We start from the raw sequence: 16541 nt of genomic DNA on the forward strand, positions 1-16541 counted from the left end.
AACAAGGTGAAGGGGAACATTACAGCATAACATGAGAATACTACATAATCCTCTCCCTTTTTTATATTGAAAAAATAAATAGAACCACATTAAAATGAAAACAACTATACACAGAAATGTACAAATTATGAAAACAGTCCATAACCCTGGAATGAATGGTAAAACCACATCACAAGAGGGAAAACAGACAATCAAAGGAGGAAAGGAGAATGAAAGGATAAAACACACTAACACCATCCTCCTCCTTTAAAAGAGAACAAAAAAAAAAGTAGTGTAAGAACAGCTCACATATACCCAGTGAGCAACAATCACATTAAAAGTAAAGGGGGAAACGTACCCAAAGACTAAAACACTGTGGGCGGACAACACCTAAGAAAGGACTCCTCATGTAAGGAAAATGTGGGGAAGGGAACCATGACCCAACACACCACCCCTCATGCGAGGGGCACATGCTAAAGGTAGTGTAACAACTAGTGTAATATGGGACTAACAGCCAAGAACAAGTGCAGCACGAGAAAACAACAAAGGTGTAGCACAGTGTGGCAAACGCACAAAATACGTCAAGGTAGAGCACAGGGTGACTTACACACACAACATGACAATGTGAGGCGCAGGATGACTTACACACAACATGACAAAGTGAAGTGCAGGGCGACTTACACACAACATGACAGCATGAAGCACAATGCAACTTACACACAACTTGACAACATGAGGGGCAGGGTGACTTACACAAAATGGCAAGGTGAGGCGCGGGGCGGCTTACACACTGAACACAACATAGTGTGGCGCAGGGCCACTTACACACAACAGGACACAAAAGGAAGTGTGGGACTAACACCCAAAAACATACCCGAAAAGTAAAGATGTATCCATCATACGCAAATGGGGAAAAATACCCCATAACCCAAACAGCCAAAGGGTTAACAACAAAAATGTAAAGAGACAAATGACATGGAAATGAGGCTAAAACCCAAACATAACATAGCAAGGGAATAAACCCCTTAAGCCAACACCTAGAGTCAAGGTACAGAGGCTTAGCAAAACTGTAGCAAGAATGTAAAGAGGGGACATGGGACAGAGACCCACTCCTATCCCTTTGGCAGGGATACTATGTCAGAAAGAAAAACGTAAGAGATCTAATGACAACAAAAGCTGTAAAATCACTCCTGTGGGCGATCTCCCACCCGACTTGTGCTGGACATAAAAACATAACTCAAATGGTTGAACGTGAAGAACATTTTCATGGCCCTTCCCAGGAAGAATTTCCAACAAGATGTAAACTATACAAGCACTACAACTGTGAAATGACTAGCTGCAAAGACTTCAAGACTCTCTGCATGAAACTGACTTAAGTGGAGTCTTAAGATTTCAGAGACGATATGGAGGAAGACTGTTTTTCAAATAACTGGAGAACGTTGTGTAATCTTCAGTCACGGAAGCACTGATTGAATTTGGAAATGGAACTAAGATTCAAAGATTACCAGACTAGCCCGAGGGCAAGTCTTCGAGTCTCCTCACAACCATAAGAATAAAATGTACGGATATCTTCATTCTAGCAGACGTTGTGTGTGAAAGTGCTGCAAGCAGAAAGATGAAACCATTCCGATGCAGTCCAATAAATAGAAGGATGTGCACTAAATTGTGTAGCAGCAACCACAACGTTACAGGACACCTCCATAAACGAGTCAAACTTGTGGTTGGCTAAAAAAAAAACAGGAACCAGCATTACTACTCTAGAATGAGGCAGCCAACCTCAAGATGGCCGCATGTACGTGCCGCTAAGCCAGAAGGCTCATGGCATGTCATGCATGCAGGCATCCAGATAGAGCCAAAGACTTTGAAGAAGCCATGTCGTCATAGAAGATTACACGAAGAAATGTCAGGTACGTTTGCGCGTGCTGTTTGTGACTAGCGCCTCAGTCTTTTGAACCGCAGCAGGGCGGTTAACTAATGCCCACAGTCTGGATGTCTCAGTGGACACCATCAATGACAGACAAAAAGGTGTCGAACCACTCTTGGCTCCCAAAACACAACAGTTGTCATACAATTCATGGCTTCCAAATGCTGCCAAACAAATTGTCACCACTGCTACCGGTTCAGAGCTGGAACAGTGCAACGGGCACAGTGACCTGTTGAAATGGTTGCCAGAAAGAAAACTGGCGCTGTGCCATGTCGATCCTGTGTTGCACTTAGTACATCCTCGCAAACGTTATGTGCAGTCACTAGAGTACTCCACAATAGAGGGTTTTCAGAATAGAGTTCCACTGCCACAGTATAAAGTAAAGCACAAATTATTTTCTTCTCCTTCTGAACAGACACTCCTCCCCGCATGTTGATGCCAAGCACGTGCCAAAACACTTAACGTGCAGCTCGATAGAAAGCATAAAGACTGCCTTTTGAACTATCAGCTGTAGTTTCCAGTCATCCACTCTTTGTAAAACTGGCTCCGCGATGTGGCAGGAAAACACACATGTCGCATTTGTGTGTTTAACAACACTTACACAAAAACATAAAGTACCTTTTCCATGAGATGAATAAAGCATGTTGAGGCTGGGCAAAGGCTGTCGGTTGTCTGGTGGGGCTGGCTTGCGTGATTCTTAAGCATGGGCGAATTTTGCGAATCTCGCGTTCGCGAATTTTGCGGATTTGCGAACTCGCAATTCGCAAAATCCGCGAATTCTCGCGAATTTGCGGATTTATTTTTTGTGTGTTCGCGCGGGTTCCTGCCAGTTCGCGAGGGTTTTGTACAATTTCGCAAACGCGAACTTACCTGTCGGGTCGCAAGTTTTGCGAACTTGTTGTTTCTACGTGTCCAGCCTGTTTGGGACACTCTTCTTCATCACTGCCACTCTCTGTCACCACTGCCACTCTCTGACTACTCATGCCACCCTCTGGCCCACCCATGCCACCCTCTGTTTCATCACAGCACCCTCTGGTTGTCCAGTCAGTGTACATTATTGTGGCAAAGCAAAGCACACCTTCCCTGCCTCAAGTGACCTGAATTAATTTGGGGCTGATTAATGTGTCACAGAATATTTTTTTAGCTGGCACCTGCTTCCTTGGTGCTTCCTGATTAGTGATCTTTTGCACTTGCTAAGTGCTTTCATTGTTGCAAAATTAGTTACAACACCTGCCCTGCCCCAACTGACAATAATGAATTAGGGGCTGATTAATGGATTTGAACTTCCAGCCTGGCTCCTGCTTGTCTCCCTTAGCTGTAATTCAGGACCTTTGTGGCATATGTGTAACTATTCTGAGGTTCAGAGCAGGGTCACATAATAGTTGCAACTGGCAACTGAACTCTGGAGGGGCCCCTCAGGAAGCACTACAGGAAATGGCTACTAATGATGAGCCTGAACTTTTGAACCTGGTAAGTAGTTTCAGTTTTGCTAAAATCGTATTTCTGCAATTTAGCGCTTATTCGCGGGGCGCGAAGTTGTACTGGGAAGCCGCGAACTCACGCGAACAGTGCGAGCAAGCCATAAAATCCGCTGCTCGCGGATTTGCGGATTTTGCGGGAGATTCGCGAATCTCGCGGATTGCGAATTTACCGAAAATCCGCAAAATCCGCGAGCGAAACGGATTTTCCGCCCATGCTTAGTGATTCTCCAAATAAGACACTCTTAAATTTGTTACACTGATTTCTTTTCTTTTGGCTCTCTTGTTTCTTGTAGTTTCTTGTATTCTATAGTCTCTTTTAGTTTCTCTTGGTATCTGTACCATCTTTAAAGATGCTTAAGTAAGACTGGCCCCATGTGTTCAGATGACATAGTAGACATAGCGAGCAAAGTTTCAGATAGTTTATTAAGTCCATAAGAAGAATAGATACAGAGCCCCACCAGGAGCAGCCTGCTAGCTGCTCAGCCATTCTTCTAACTGACAACACTCACATCAGACACCCAAGCATTCCACTCATGTCAGTCACACCAACATTCTACGCAGAACACTCACACTGGCTGAGCAGCTAGGGACAAGGTGGAAGGGAACGTTACAGCATAACTGAGCAGCTAGGGACAAGGTGAAAGGGAACATTACAGCATAACATGAGAATACTACACATTTCCTACAGATTCTGAAAATACTAGCTTTTTAGCTGTTACAGATCATAGTTGCATACAGAGGGCCCGGTTCACAAAGATAAACTTAGATCAGAAGTCTAGCTTTACCCCTTATAGCCTGACTTTACTCATGAAGCCTAACTTTATACCTAAAGTCTAAGGGCCTGATTTACCAAGGTAAAGTTTGACCAAAAGTCAAACTTTAGTACTATTCGGTATTCACAAAGGTAAGTCACTACTAGTAACTTTGCTACTGGTAATGTTACAGGTCATAAATGTACTACTAGTAACTTACAGTTGTGTATACCGAAAAGTAGTAAAGTTAGACTTTTGGACTAACTTTACCTTTGTGAATCGGGTCCTTAGAGTTTACATTTTGCTCTGTAAGTAGAGTGGAACAATGTTGAATATGCTTAATGGGTGATGCATAATTATCAATCTTGACTCTTGATAAAGTGGAGCTTGTAAAATACTGGCTGCTAAACCTGGCATCTTTTGGTGTCATTTCCCTTGTCTTTTTGTCTCTGACCTCCTGTTGTTGACTGTGTGCTGCATTTAGTTTTTGCTGGTGTTTGGACTATGGGTACCTTAACACTGCTGACCAGTGCTAAAGTGCAAGTGCTTCCTGTCTAAAATGTATTAGTATGTTTGGCTTCTCCATGATTGGCCTATTTGATTTACTAGTAAGTACCTAGTACAGGGCACCAGGTGTGCCCAGGGCCTGTATATCAAATGCTACTAGTGAGCCTGCAGCATTGATTGTGCCACCCACATGGGTAGCCCTGCAAACGTGCGTCAGACCTGCCATTACAATGTCTGTGAGTGCAGTTTAAACTGTCATGTCAACCTGGCAAGTGCACCCAATTGCCAGGCTCAAACCTTTCCTTTTATTACATGTAAGGCACCACTAAGGTAGGCTCTAGGTAGTCCCAGGGGAAGTGCAGTGTATTTAAAAGGTAGGACATGTACTGATGTGTTTTACATGTCCTGGTAGTGAAATACTGCTAATTTTATTTTCACTACGACAAGGCCTATCCCTCCCTCCAATAGGTTAGTACTGGAGCTGCCTTGTAACATCTTACAAGTGTACCTTCCAATTGGGAGCAGATAGAAAATTGGAATTTAGGGTCTCTGGACTCACAATTTAAAAACTCACCTTTTATTGAAGTTGGTTTTTTAATTGCGGGTCTGAAAATGGCACTTTTTGAAGGTTGGCATTTTCTTACATTAACCATTCTGTGCCTCTGCCTGTCTCTGAATACACATCTGGGTTAGGATGACAGTTGGGCTGTCTGTGCATTCACTCTTGACACTCACAGGAAGGGAGCTGAGGTCTGCCCTGCATATCCTGATGGCCCATCGCCAGGCTGATGGGCCTTCCTGAGCTAGAGTTGTGGGAGGAGTTAAGACTGATTCCTAAATAGGGCTGTATCTGTCCTCACATAAAGAAGTGTCCACCCCCTTTAGTATGTCCGGGGCCCGTGCAATGAAGGAGAGGGTCTTGTGCCCTACAAAGACTTTTCTTTGAAGTTTGCCTACTTCAAAGGCCGAAATGTGTATAAGTACTGGACCAGTGACACCATATACTCAGAACACTTCTGGTCTCAGGACATTCTATCAAGAAGGACTGCCATTTTGCTGTTTGCTTTGCTGTGTTGGTCTGCTGCTTGCTGCTTCTATCCTGGCAGTAAAATGACTGAACTTTGCATTCTACATCCTGCTTCCAAGGTTTTCCAAGGCCTTTAGTTGAGCTTGCCTCCTATTAGGAAGTCTATGGGCCATCAAAGACTTGACCTGCAATCACCTGGACTCTGCTGCTATGAGTCCTACTTTGTCAAGTGGTGCCAAATCTAGTCCCTGGTCCCTTGGAAGTGAATTATGGTGATATAAAGAAGAAAATCCACGCATCGACTCCAAGCATCGTTCGGAACCGGTGCATCATCACCAAAACTCAATGCATTGCCACTGCCTACACCGAAGCGAGGTCCCCGCTTGATGCAATGAACTTGGCTTACATTGGAGTCCCCAGGTTTTTATTGCAGCGTGTCCAAAGAACCGCCACTGCATGAGTCTCGAGCACTGCATCACGGAAGTCTATGATGTATCACCCTTACTCTGACGCAGCACCTGCTTGAATGCTGTGGAATCGACAGAGTGGGACAGGGAAGACGGAGCCAGCACAAGTTGCTTACAGGACCTCACAGAGAAAGAGTCCGACGGCCCATCCCCTGACAGAGCATAAAAATCTCCCAAATAAGTTATAGACACAAATTCATCTGTAACCCGCAAGTGTGCGAACAGGCGCACTTAGGAAGAAGGGTAAGTGCACAACTTACCCTGCTTGTTACTAACCCTGGGCGGAGTTTGCGGAGTTGTGCTACGTGAAACTTAGCGAAGTGGAAAAAAAACTCTGGCGCGCTACACGGAGCTCCGCAAGTGGTGGAGTGTGATAGAAAAATGCAGTTTGCAGTGATTTTCAGTGCCGGATGCTTGGACCATGCACAGTGCAAGCGGGCGCTGATTTCCTTTCTGCTGCTCGAGTAGATTTTTACTCGAGCTGCAGCTTTTCCAACGCGAATGGGCAGTTTCTCAACGCGAGATGTCGCAAGCATACGCGCCACTCCCAATGAGAACCCTGACTCCCCTGCGGGAGGTTTATTTTCCATGCCTGCGCTTGCCAACTTGATGGTGATGATCGCGAACGAGAAAAAATCTCACTGGGAGGTGGATTTCCCTCACTGGCGCTCGCCAACTGATGTTGACATAGCGGAGCAGAGTTTTTCGGAACTCTGTGAGCTCCGCATTACGTGGAGTGTGGAAATCTCTGCAAATTCCGCGAGCGGAGCGGAGTTCACCACTCAGGCTTACACGTTACCACATAATAGATTGCATTCTTTTGGTCCTGAAGAAAGCCAGCTGACTCAATTGGGCACATTTGGGCTGAAACATGTCGACCAGCCACGATTTTGAGTAGGTGTTATAGAATCGTAGCTCTTCTAATTCTGCACCACCCTCTTGATTTAACCTTAACCCCATCCTCAACATAATAAATTCAAGATTGATAGATAGAGGTAAATTGAATGATACATTTTCATCCTCAATTTTTCGATTCACTACTGTAAATACCAGTCGGTCTTCTTCCAGGTGGTGGAAAGCATAACAAATACCCAATTATACCACACCTACTGTTAATTTGTGAATGAGGGTTTTTAAGACGACTAGAAACCCAGACCCTGGTAATACACAGGACTAGGTATTCATTCTCCCTTGATTATACCTCTAGTGGATTGAAGCAGAATGAACTGCAGGTTCTATCTCCCCCACTTGATCACAAGAACATTTTAGATATGACATCTTTTTAAAGCATTCAATGATTTGGTGAAATCATAAAAGACTAATACCAAGCAAGTCTATTGTTAAATGTACCATGTCAAGGCAATGAATCAATTGAACCTAAAAGGTATATGGAGATTGGATGGGACTTTTGAGCATTTAGAATACTGTGTTTAACTGAGGGTTGGTGTTTTGTAATTTTCTCAAACTTGGGTAGTTTTGATGAACACCAAGAGTGCTTAAGTTGGCAAGAGGAGAACACCTTACCTCTCTAGAACTATCAAGCTTTAACATAAACCAATAGATGCATGCCAGTGACATCTAGTTAGAACTCTAATTCAAAGTGCTTGTGCATCGCTAATATGCATTATGCATAGTCATTGAAAGGAGGGCATGCCATTGAAAAGCCATGTGCAACTACACATTAATATTTGGCTGAGTAGGTACTTTATGACTTACCCGGAGAATATAGATTTGAAGCATTTATCCCTAGATATGGTGAGCCCGACAGATACAGACAGTATCTGTCGCTCTTGTGGGATGTTGTACCAAACCCAAGTGATTGATCCAAAGGAGTGCACATATTTAGCTGGACTTTTTCCAGATCTTCCAAGGCACTTTATCTGACGTCCAAGACAACGGATTCCATAGCATGCAATATTCATAGTTGCCAAGGTGAAATTGAGACAACAATTGTTTGTTTCAGATTTAGAGATATTTCACCTGTATTCTTTCCATGATCTACTTAAATTTCAGGACAATCATAGGTGGATCTGAAGTTTGTAGAAATTTGGGAACTAGGGGCTAGCTTTTTTAGAGTAGTTGCTAAAGATAGGCCCCGAAATAATAAAAAATAATTTTTTGGGATCGATTTATTGAAAATAAGATGGAAATTCAGGTGTTTACACTTCAAAAAATAGGATGAAGGGCAAAGGACCATTTCAGGGTTGAAGGGCTGGGGTGACACATACCTATTGTGATGTACTTCCATTTCTTGCACTAGCAGGTGGACTGTGTTTGGAGTATGATGATTGTTTTCCACACATGCTGCTGTAGAGGGTTTTCAGATTTCATGTACTGTCAACTCTGTTTCCCTCTGTGAACTGCCCTTCCTAAATCATAGGAGTATAGTCAAGGATGATTTATAGAATGGGAGTGGGAAACTGGGTGATACTTGTAGAATGCACAATCAGTCATAAACCAGTGGTGTATGATAACATGTGGCTCACACTTACTGGTATTACAAAATTTCATTCACATGGCCTAGTTCTTCATTTTAAAGCATAAAGTCCCATTTCATAGGGTACAAAGTGGGTCACACACATATTGCATGTAGATTTGTGGGTTCTACAGCAGTAATAATGGAGCCCTAACCATTTCAAGGGAAAATGTACTCTTTTAGACAGTCCATTAGGTCAGCATTGATATATTTATTTCATTTAGAATATTTTTAGTACAGTGTCTTAAACGTTAGCCCAAGGAGGACGACAGGCTAAAGGTTGAAGAGCAAATATTAAATATCAAGCTAGGGTATTCAGGTGCCAGAGAATAAGGTAGCCACTCTGCCAAACGCCTAAATGAAAAGTCAGGGTTTGAAGCTTCTACAGATTTCTAGCTTGAACTAGTGGCTCTGAGGTGCAAGTGGAGGTCATTCCAGGCTTTGGGGGCCAGGTGCGAGAAAGGGTCCCCTCTAGCTCTGGCTCTATGGATGCCTGCAACATAGGCAGTAGCAGCTGCTACCAGACGGGAGAGAGGGGGGGGATTTGGGGGACAAAGAAAATCTAAAAAAAACACTTACCTGGGCCAGCGGCCGCCGTCTCCTTCCTCCGTCCTCTTCTTTCTGCCTCTGATAGCAACAGGAAGAACCCTGGCACCCAAGCTCCCCTTAGCCAATCACAACACTGCAATGCAGCATTGTGATTGGTCTAAGCACTGTAGATAGGCACTCAGATTGGGAATGGGAGGATCTGCATATTCAAGCAAGCCTGGTGGGGAAGATGCAAAGTGCACAGGACTGTTTGGCCAGCCCGAGAGGGACTGTCAAGCAGTCATGCGCACTTAAGGAGTGTAAGTCACTCATCTGCTTGATCTGGCCAGCCCCACGCCGGGAGCAAGGACCCAATAGAAAAAATAAAATGATATGATTATAAGGATACACTACTAGCATTTTATTTTTCCTTCTGAGCAGTGGAGGAAATAAAATGAAATGAAATGACGCTCCTCTGTGTTAGAGGAGGAGCCGCCACTGCACATAGGCAAGCAGGAAAGAGATTTCTGGTCAGTACATTGAGGCTGATGCTGTTGTGAGATATGCGAGGCCTAGATTGTGGAGCTTTGCAACCCTGTGCTAGAAGCTAGAAGAGTAAATGTTTGTGAACTGGAGGTTTTCAAAGTGCATGCCGATATGAGTGTGATAAGAAAGCAATAATGATGAAACACCAATCTGCAAATACAATGCAATGCATTGTACCATTCCATTCTGAGTTTCAGTATATATCTACACTTGTCAATGTACATTGTCACATGCTGCTACATCTGACTAATTATTGTAAAATTGTGAATAGTGATTTTTCAGAAGCATACTGACAGTACTGGACATACTTCTGAATATGCATACTTTTTCAAACATGTAATGTAATGTAATGTAATGGGGTTCTTGTATAGCGCATCATATCGCTCCACGGAGCATCTTGGCTCTTTGAGAAACTCGGACAAAAACCACAAAAATTTGAAAAAAGGGTCCAACGGATTTATAATTTAGAGACCCACACCTGATCATATCCCCAGCTCCTATTTAGTGTATAAATCAAGAAACACAGGATGTCTACCAGCTTAATACTAGAGCTGTACTGTCAAAACCGATTCCACAAGATCTCAGAGTGTGTATATCACAAAGACAGTGTGTTTGAGAGAAAAAAAGGAGAGATATAGGTGAACTATACATGCATAGAAGGGACCGTTACATCATAGGGTATTGATAAATGGCTAACCAGTCCAAAACAATTCAGATCGGGTTTCCATCAAACAGACTTAATGATCAGTCATATCATTTGGCCAAACCCTTGTGCATAAAGGTTGATCCCTTGATCATAGGGACAGTACCCGCACCTTATCGCTGTTTTGGGATTTGGTCCACCAACATAAAAAAAGAAACTCGGCAGGGATGGAAAAACAATCCGCACTGAGTCAGCTGTATGTCAGATCAAGCATATTAAATCATACTAAACATTTGCATAAGGCATCAGGTAGACTGTAAATCCAGGTTTTTAGGGTCTTCCTGAACGCCTCTTCATATGTAATTTGTCGGAGAGGCGGTGTTAGTTTGTTCCAGGCCTTTGAGCCCAGGACCGCCAAGGCCTTTCCTCCTCTAGTCTTTAATCTAAAAGTGGGAATCCTGAAGAGGTTCGCTTTTGCAGAACTCAGATTTCATGTGGGATTGTACTGCTCAAACATGCCCTGGATGTAGCTGGGTCCTCTTCCGTGATAGGCCCTAAAAGTAATTAAAAGGTTTTTGAAAAGCACCCTCTTGTGTATCGGCAACCAGTGGAGGGCGTCCATTGCCGCTGTGGCTGACGCCCTCCTATGCCATCTCAACACCAGTCTTGCAGCGGCATGCTGCACCATTTGTAACTTATGACCCACCGTCTTGTTTGTCCCTGAATAGAGGCTATTGCAGTAGTTAAGTTGCGATGTAATGAGTGCTACTGCCACCATTTTCTGTGCTGAGAGCGGTATCCGGTTGAAGAATTTTTTTAGGCCTTTTATGATGCTAAAACAGGTTCCTGCCACTGCTACTGCTTGCTGTTTAAATGCCAAAGTGGCATCAAATCTAATCCCTAGATTTCTAGCTGTCGTAATGGTGTTAGGGGGAACGGAGGCATCTCCTGGCCACCATAATGTGGGGCTGAACTGATTATCTTTCCCATATGGGAAGATCTCAGTTTTCCCTGAAATACATTTCAGATGGTTGTTGCTCATCCATTGAAACGTTGCTTTGAGGCAGTTTTTGAGATTGATTTCAGCCTCGCTGGTGTCGTCGTTCAATACCAGGATGAGCTGCGTATCATCCGCATACGAGATGATGTTAATTTTAAAGGATGATATCAGTGCAATCAGGGGGGCCATATATACATTGAAAAGCGTGGGGCTCAGACAGGAGCCCTGTGGTACTCCTGAGGTGAGCCGTTTTTCTTCCGACCTGAAATGGCCTAGGGTGATTACTTGTCGCCTGTCAGTTACAAAAATTTTTACCCAACCCAATACGTTTCCAGCTATCCGTGGCTAGACGGTCCACAAGAATGGTATGTGAGACCGTATTGAGCGCTGCGGACAGGTCCAAGAGTACCAGGACGACCTTCTTTCCCTGGTCCATAGCTGCTATCAGGGTTTCAGAGGTAAAGATAAGGGCTGACTCCGTCGAGTGCTGAGCCCTGAAACCTGCTTGGTTTGGGTCCCAGATGTTATTAGCCTCCAAAAAAGCAGTGAGCTGTTTATTTACAGCTTTCTCTGTTAATTTACAGAGGGCCGGGAGCAGTGAGATGGGGCGTATGTTTGAAAGGGTTTTTGGGTGAAGTAGCTGTTTTTTCTGTAGGGGTTTGACCGCTACTAGCTTCCATTCGTCGGGGACTGTGGCTAGCTGGAGTGGGGAGTTTATGATGCTGTTAATGGTGGGGTTGACTATGTCCACCATCGCATGGAGGACCAGGGGTGGGCAGGGATCAAAAGGGGAGCCGGATTTGATCACCAAGATTGCTGTCCGGGATTCCTCTAGGCCAGCGGTCTTCAATCTGTGGGGCGCAACCCCCAGGGGGGTCGTGGAGTCCTGGGAAGAGGGTCGCAGATTCTGCAGAGTTTAGTTCCTGGCATTGGGCTGAGGGTGCTCACGGCGGAGCCGAGGTGTGAAAAACATCAACGCCTCATTAACAAGTAAAAGGTCTTTTAAAGACCTGTCAAGTACTTGTGTGTGACTGTGTGTGTGTCCCTGAAGTGGTTACAGCTGGGCTCACATACACGAGCTGGGGGGAGGGGGGGGCTGGGGGAGTGGCGTTAGCGTAGCGCTTTGAGTTCAATGGATGTTGTGCACCTGGAGCTGTGGGTCCCGTGACACGTCTCCCGCCCCCAGCAGGGAGGCACAGAGATGCCCTCCCATGAGTGAAGAAGGAAGACGATGCAGAGAGATACTGATCCCCCCCCCCATGAGAGAGGCACAGAAAAGGTGGGTGGATGAATGATGGGTGCGGATGGATGGATGAAAGGCTGAAGGATGGATGGATGTGTGAAAAGGTGGGTGGATGAATGATGAGTGGATGGATGAATGAAAGGGTGGATGGATGGATGTATGGATGTAAGGATGAAAGGGTGGATGGATGAAGGATAGATTGGTGAAGGATAGATGTATGGAGAGAAGAATGAAAGGGTGGACGGAAGGATGGATGGATGAAAGGGTGGATGGATGAATGATGGATGGATGTGTAAAAAGATGGGTGGATGAATGAAGGGTGAATGGATGGATGAAGGGTGGATTGATGAATGATGGATGTATGGATGGAAGGATGAAAGGGTGGATGGATGAAGGATAGATTGGTGAAGGATAGATGTATGGATGGAAGAATGAAAGGGTGGACGGATGATGGATGGATGAAAGGGTGGATGGATGAATGATGGATGTATGGATGGAAGGATGAAAGGGTGGATGGATGAAGGATGAATGTATGTATGGATGAGAGGATGAAAGGGTGGATGGATTAAAGGGTGGATGGATATATGTATGGATGGGAGGATGAAAGGGTGGATGGATGTATGGATGGATAAAAGGCTGCATGGATGAATGATGTATCGATGGATGTGTGAAAAGGTGGGGGGATGAATGATGGGTGGACGGATGAAAGGGTGGGTGGACGGATGAAAGGGTGGGTGGACGGATGTATGGATGAAAGGGTGGATGGATGTATGGATGGGAGGATGAAAGGGTGGATGGATGAAGGATGGATTTATGGATGGGAGGATGAAAGGGTGGGTGGATGAAGGATTGATGTATGGATGGGAGGGTGAAAGGGTGGATGGATGTATGAATGGGTAAAAGGTTGCATGGATGAATGATGGATGGATGTGTGATAAGGTGGGTGGATGGAAGGAAGGGTGGATGGTTAAAGGATGGGTGGATGGATGATGGATGTATGGATGGATGTGTGAAAAGGTGGGTGGATGAATAATGAGTGGATGGATGAATGAAAGGGTGGATGGAAAATGATGGATGTATGGATGGAAGGATGGAAGGATGAAAGGGTGGACGGATGAAGGAAAGATTGGTGAAGGATAGATGTATGGATGGAAGAATGAAAGAGTGGACAGATGAAGGATGGATGAAAGGGTGGATGGATGAATGATGGATGGATGGATGTGTGAAAAGGTGGGGGGATGAATGATGGGTAGATGGATGGATGAAAGGGTGGGTGGATGGATGGATGAAAGGGTGGATAGGAGAAGGATGGATGTATGGATGGGAGGATGAAAGGGTGGGTGGATGAAGAATGGGAAGATGAAAGGGTGGATGAATGTATGAATGGATAAAAGGTTACATGGATGAATGATAGATTAATGTGTGAAAAGGTGGGTGTATGAATGATGGGTGGATGGAAGGAAGGGTGGATGGGTAAAGGATGGATGTATGGATGGAAAAATGAAAGGGTGGATGGATGAAGGATGGATGTATGGATGGAAGGATGAAAGGGTGGATGGATGAAGGGAAGATTGGTGAAGGATAGATGTATGGATGGACGAATGAAAGGGTGGATAAATGAAGGATGGATGAAAGGGTGGATGGATGAATGATGTATGGATGGATGTGTGAAAAGGTGGGGGATGAATGATGGGTAGATGGATGGATGAAAGGGTGGGTGGATGGATGGATGAAAGGGTGGATAGGTGAAGGATGGATGTATGGATGGGAGGATGAAAGGGTGGGTGGATGAAGGATGGGAAGATGAAAGGGTGGATGGATGTATGAATGGATAAAAGGTTACATGGATGAATGATGGATGAATGTGTGAAAAGGTGGGTGGATGAATGATGGGTGGATGGGTAAAGGATGGATGTATGGATGGAAAAATGAAAGGGTGATGGATGAAGGATGGATGTATGGATGGAAGGATGAAAGGGTGGATGGATGGATGTGTGAAAGTGTGGGTGGATGAATGATGGAGGGATGTGATGAGGTCTAACAGGCGCATTTATGGTTGTCAAAAGTTGATAATGAGGAGTACCAGTTTCTAGAAACTTTTGTCGGAAGGGGGTCCTTACGCCTAAATAGGTTTTACAAGGGGGTCTCGGCATCAAAAAGTTTGAAGACCTCTGCTCTAGGCTAACCGGATAGAACCTGGACATACTGGCCGTGGCTGTGCCTAGCTTAGTGCCCCCAGTATCACCTTGGGTCGGCGGAGAAGGGAAGTCTTTGATGAGTGTGCGGATCTTGTCATCAAAGTAGTCAGCTATTGTGTTGCAGAGTCTTTGAGAGGGGGAATGTCTTTCTGCATGGTTACAGGATTCATAAAAGTACTGACTATTTTAAAGATTTCTTTTTTGGTTATTTGTGCTGTTATTTATGGCTTCAGTGTAGTGTTCCTTTTCTGCAGTTTTTATCATGCTATGATACTGACGGCGCGCAGCATTGTAAGGATTCCGTTTTTTTTCCTTATAGTTTTGACGCCTTGTTCGCTCCAGGGCCCTCACCTTCCGTTGTTCTTCTTTTAGGGTGGTGAGAACCAGGGAGCGGATACCCTCTTCCTCTGTGAGAGCTTTCTAATGTCTGTCCTAGGAGCAGTGTAGGTAGTTTCCAAGCCGAGCGTATTTATCCACTCCCCAAAGAGCTGGCTGTCTCTAATAGGATCTCTCGTTAGGGTGGGTCTATTTACTGCAGCTGCCGTTAAAAACTCTGGCTGTCGTATGATTTTTTCCAACAGGGTTCCCCCTGAGGTCGACCTGTCACCCTCCCTGCATTCTTTATTGTTTGGTCGGCCCTAACTGTAAGTTTTAAAGGGGATAAAATTATGGTCTGTCCAAGTTAGTATTTGGGGCCTTTCCACCCTAAGAGTATCTAAGTTTGAGCAGATGCAATCTAAAATGTGCCCTGCCTTGTGTGTGGTATCCGTTGTAAGCTGGGTTAGTCCCAGAACACTCATTGTGTCCTTAAAACATGTGGCCGCTGGATCTGTAGAGGAGTCCAGGTGCATATTAACATCTCCTAGGAGTGTGAAATTGGCTGATTTAAGGGCTAAGTTGCTGAACACTTCCCTGATACTTCCCAGAAAGTCTGTATGCTTCCCTGGTAGTCGATATATTAGGGCTCCTGTGAAGGTAAACGAGTCATGGGCCTTAATTGAAAAGCCCATGCTCTCTGCTCCTTTGAGGTCTGGGAGATCAGAGGTTTGACAGTGGAGGGTGTCTCGATATATGATTGCGATGCCCCCTCCCCTTTGATTTAATCTGTCCTCCCTAGAATTAAGGTATCCAGGGGGAAGAGTGCTAGTGACATCCGGGTTACAGCCTAACGTCAGCCATGTTTCAGTTATGAAAAGACAGTCTAAATCCCCCTCTGATATAAGATCAACGATGTGCAGCGCATGTTTGCTCATTGATCTTACATTAATGAGCCCGCCTCGTAGAACTATAGGCTGGCTGTTTTCTTGTGTTTGTGCGCACAAACCCAAACTTTCCTTGCATACTTACAGCTCAGGGGCCCTGTCCAGTTCACCATATTCATTGACTGAGTGCATATATTCGAGCCACAATTCAGTGCCATTATAAAGTCCCTCATCAGCTGTGTAGCTGGACCTGATGATGCAGGGTGCATGGCCCCTGGCCAGGCTGTAGCATGGACGGGCGCAGACGGGCTTCCCTTTGGCGCCCCTTTGGCGCGCCATCGGCGCGTCCGCTGCGCGCCCTAGTCATTATTATATTGTCCCAACAAGGAGGCAGGGGGTAGATACGGTCCTAGGCCGAAAGACTAGACCGTCACCTCACCCTAACATGGCCTCCACTGATGTGCCCCCGGAAGTGTGTCAGGTTCACTTCCCGTGTGGCGCGCTTGTAACCTCCCTCCACACAAACAGCACAAGCTGCGGTGGACCGGGTAGAAAAAGCGGCGATTTT

The sequence above is a fragment of the Lissotriton vulgaris genome, chromosome 3_1 (genome assembly GCF_964263255.1).
Source record: "Lissotriton vulgaris chromosome 3_1, aLisVul1.2, whole genome shotgun sequence".
Taxonomy (NCBI): Eukaryota; Metazoa; Chordata; class Amphibia; order Caudata; family Salamandridae; genus Lissotriton; species Lissotriton vulgaris.